The sequence below is a fragment of the Trichosurus vulpecula genome, chromosome 2, assembly GCF_011100635.1.
Source record: "Trichosurus vulpecula isolate mTriVul1 chromosome 2, mTriVul1.pri, whole genome shotgun sequence".
NCBI lineage: Eukaryota > Metazoa > Chordata > Mammalia > Diprotodontia > Phalangeridae > Trichosurus > Trichosurus vulpecula.
The window spans coordinates 291,196,601-291,201,478 of NC_050574.1; positions in this window are offsets into that span (position 1 = coordinate 291,196,601).

Here is a 4,878-nt window from a genome sequence, read left to right on the forward strand (position 1 = left end):
ACTTAATTCCTCCCACCAGGTGGGCCTGGAGCCAGAAGCAACTACAGCTGTATTTCTGTAGCTTCACCACCTCTGCTGCTTCCAGGGTGGTGGCCGAATCGCAAACTTCTTTCACTCTGTCCCTGAAGTTTTTCCTACTAACCTTCTCTGTTGTCTTTGTTGTTTGTGGGTGGAGAAGTCTGGTAACTGCCACAGCTCACTGATTCAGGGCACTAGGTCTGGTTGGTCCTGCTGCTGCCCACACTGGGCTCTGTTCTGCTCTGCTCCCAGCTCCGTGGGATAGACCTTACCCAGTGACTACCCAGGCTGTTCTGGGCTGGAGCCCTGCTTCCCTCTGCTATTTTGTGGGTTCTGCAGTTCTAGAATTTGTTCAGAGCCATTTTTTATAGGTGTTTGGAGGGTCCTGAGGGAGAGCTTTAGGCAAGTCCCTCCCTGTTTTCCAGCTGCCATTTTGGCTCTGCCCGCTTCTGTTTTTCTTTTTAACTCTTTTGATAATCTTTGAAGACATTCGGGTTCTGAAAGGACATTTGTTTATTTTTCCTTTTGTAACTTTAGTACTGTATCATCATACAATCTCTTCCATATGTATTAATTGACCTTTCTAGATTTCTCTTGCCTCTTGAGTTTACATTTCAAAATTCCTGCTCAGTTCTGATTCTTTCATCAGACGTGTCTGAAAGTCCTTTATTCCATTAAAGATCCATTTTCCCCCTCTAGGATTATACTCAGCTTTTCAGAGAAAATTATTTTTGTTTGTAGGTCCATATCTTTTGCCTTTTAGAATATCATATTACAAGATCTCCTCTTGTTTGTAATTGAAGCTGCCAAGTCTTGTGAGATTCCAACTGTGCTTCTTTGGTATTTGAGTTTCTTATTTATGGCTGTTTGCAGTATTTTTCTTTGACTTGGATGCTCTGGATTTTGGTTATGACATTTCTGAGATTTTTCCTTTTGGGATTTCTTTTAGGAAGTAATCAGGGGATTCTTTTAGTCTTTATTTGCCCTCTGGGGAGTTTTTGTTCATTATTTCTTAAAATATAGTGTTCAGATTTTTCAAAAAATCCACCATTTTCAAAGAGTCTAGTGATTCTATTTTTAAACAAATATTTATTTAAAACATTGATTTTAAAAAATTTTGAGTTCCAAGTTCTCTTTCTTCTTCTAGCTCCTCCCCCACTATTGAGATGGCAAGCAATATAATAATAACTATATATGTGAAGTCATGCAAATCACATTTCCATATTAATCATGTTACACAACAAAAACAAAAATAAAAAAGCAAGAAAAAATAAAGAAAGTGAAAAGAATATGCTTCAATCTGCCCTTAAAGCTCACCAGTTTTCTCTCTGGAGGTGAATAATATTTTTCATCATAGGTCCTTTGGAATTTTCCTGAATCATTGTCTTGATCAGAGTAGTTAAATCTTTCATAATTGATCACAATTGATACAATATTACTGTTACTGTGTACAATGTTCTTCCAGTTCTGCTCACTTCACTTTGCATCGGTTCTTATAATTCTTCCCAGTTCTTTCTGAAATCACCCTGCTTATCATTTCTTATAGCACAATAGCACTTCATCACAATCATATCATAACTTATTCAGCCATCCCAAATTAATGGGCATCCCCTTCACTTTCTAATTATTTGGCATCACAAAAAGAGCTACAGTACCTATTTTTGTACATATAGGTCCTTTTTCTTTTCTTTTCTTTTTGAGTTCTTTGGAATACAGACCTCGTAGTGGTATGCACAATTTTATAGCTTTTTGAGTATAGTTTCAAATTGTTCTCCATGCTGATTGGAGCAGTTCACAGTTCCACCAACAGTGTATTAGTGTACCTATTTTCCCACATCCTCTCCAGCATTCGTCATTTTCCTTTTCTGTCAAGTTAGCCAATCTGATAGGTGTGAAGTAGTTGTTTTAATTTGCATTTCTCTAATCAATAATGATTTGGAAGTATTTTTTCATGTGACTATTGACAACTTTGATTTCTTCTTCTGAAAACTGAATTTCATTACCCTTTGACAGTTTATCAATTGGGGAATGATTTGTGTTATAAATTTCACTCATATCTCTATATGTTTGAGAAATGAAGCTTTATCAGAGAAACTTGCTGTAAATTCTTTCCCCTCCCCTGCCCAGGTTTCTGCTGTCCTTCTAATCTTGACTGTATTGATTTTGTTTGTGCAAAACTTTTAAAAATTTAATGTAATCAAAATTATCTATTTTATATCGTAATGTTTGCTATCTCTTGTCTGTCACAAATTCCTCACTTATCCACATCCATTATCCCTTATCCATAGATCTGACAGGTAAAAAACTATTCCATACTCCCCTAATTTGCTTATGGTATCACTATTTATGTTTAAATCATATACCCAGTTTGACCTTATCTTGGTATACATTGTAAAATGTTGGTCTATACCTAGTTTCTGCCAAACTGCTTTCCAATTTTCCCAGTAATCTTTGTCAAATGGCGAGTTCTTACCTCCAAAACTTGGATTTTGGGGTTTATCAAATACTATGTTGTTCTGGTCATTTACTACAAACAACAACCTCTGTGAGTAGAAAGAGAAGCTGCTCCACTGGGGACTGAACTGGAACTGGCCAGTTGGGCAATACAGCTCTTTCCTTTCCTTTTCCTTTTCTTTTTTTCCTTGACTTTCTTTTTTCCTTTCCTTTTTCCTTGACTTTCCTCTTGCCTTGCCCCTTGCTCTGCCCCTCCTCTTTCCCCTGCCCTTCTCCTTTGCCCCAGCCCTTCTTTTCTCTTTTTTTCCCTTACCTTCAGGTACTCTGCTCAAAGGAATATAAATTTTGATTCTGAAACCTTGTTTTTTCTTAAGGATCACTACTTAAACTCAAATCACTTTGGCTCTTATTGATTGTCCTTCAATAGGTCTCAGCCCAAGCCCCACCTGGTCATTGTTTGGGCCCTGATTGGCTCAGAGTGAATGTAAATAGCAATTATTTTTGTTCTGAGTTCCAAATTCTGGACCAGAAACCCAGAGGATCTTCCCCTCTGGGAAGATTGAGAGAGTGCTGGATTTGGAGCCGGGAATTGGATTATTTGGATCCTGTCTTAGATATTTACTAGCTGTGTGACTCTGGTCATGTGAATAATAATAGCACCTAATTCATAAAAATTCACAAAGCTGTTTTAAAGATCCAGTGAAAAAATATATGTAAAGCACTTTTTTAGTTAAGGAACTAAGCCTGGACAGATGAGTAAACTGAAGAAAACAATTGCTATAAAAAATTATTGTAGATCCAGAGGGTTAAAAAAAATCAGCCTAGAAAGAAAGTATAACTCTGATAGGAACTACAAACAGAGACCTAAAGGAAAATACAGATTTTCCATAGGGTCTTTATGAACACCCAGAAGTGAAACAAGATGTAAAATAAAATAAAATAAAAGCTCTAAAGGAAAGAATTGGAAGGAGAATAAATAGTTTAGAACAGAAAGTGGTAAACCTAATTGAAGTAAAAGATTCCTTGAAAATAAAACAGATCAAACAGAAGTCAATTACTACATGAGACCACAAGAAATATTAGAACATAATCAAAAGAATGAATAAAAATAGAAGAAAATGTAAGACAGCTAATGAATTAAAAAAAAAATCAAATGATCTGGAAATCAGATCAAGAAGAGATAATTTAAGAATCACTGGACTCCTGTACCAGATTTCAAATTATGTTATAAAAATAATAATCATCAGAACAGTCTTGGTATTGGCTAAGAAATAGAGTGGTCGATCAGTGAACTAGATTAGGTACATAATACACTGTTGTTGTTGTTTGTCCTTCATTTCCGAAGAGGACCATGACATCAGGAAGGTGATGCCATGATATGCAAGTGAATTGTATTTAAGTGAAGGAGGGCTATGCAAAGTCACCAACCTCATTTTCTCCTCCAAAGCTATTTGGGTCCAGCAGTGAGATATAGATCAGGATGACTAGAGATGGTCCTGGATGCAGTGAGATTCTTTGGCCTTTTCAAGCTAAGGTCTTTAACAGGTTTCAGTTTGACTGAGGGAGTATCCATTCAGTAATTAACGCTAATTAAGAAATGAGGCAGAGAATGGCCTCTTTACCTAGTAAAAAAAAAAAAAACCTGTTCTAAGCTATTTATTTTCCTCCCACTTCTACCAATTCAATACAAGAGGTAATGAAATTTATAAGAGTTGCTTGGGGACACTGCAAGAGGTTAAATGACTTGCCCCAGGTCACCTAGCCATTATGTATCAGAATTCACATTGACTTGACTCCTTTATCTCTGTCTTGTATGCCATGTTGCTGCCTCTCATGTGGCACTTAAAATTATTGTAAATTTAACTTAAAACTGATATGATATGATAACAGATTTAAATGGGAAGAGGCCTACAGAAGTCTAATTAAAAGAAGATTACATTTCTCAGCATTCCTGGGCCCAAAAATCATCAGGAAACTCCCCAGAACTTTATAGTGGGACTCTACTTGGACATAGGGGACTCTGTTACAGAGAGAATGACCACAAGTAAAGGGAGTGGATGGGACAGCACAGAAATGGATATGACCAGAGTGCTAGGTTGGCAGTGCCTGAACTAAGAACTGAGTAGGGATGAGGGGCGACAGAGGCGGGGGGGGGGGGGGGGGGGGGGGGGGGGGGGGGGGGGTAGAGAGGGAGGGAGAGAGAGAGAGTAAGGCTACTGGTGGGGAGCAGTTCCACTCTCCTCACATGAAAGTGTGAGTTTTGAAGGAGATAATTTCCTAATACTCTAGTGAGTGTGGGAAGATAAGGAGGTTGTATTTGTTTGGGATAGTGTGCAAATCCTGTGGGTTTTTTTTTCTTTTTTATATACAGCTTGATTTGATTAGTGCAAGCTCAAATAATGCAAA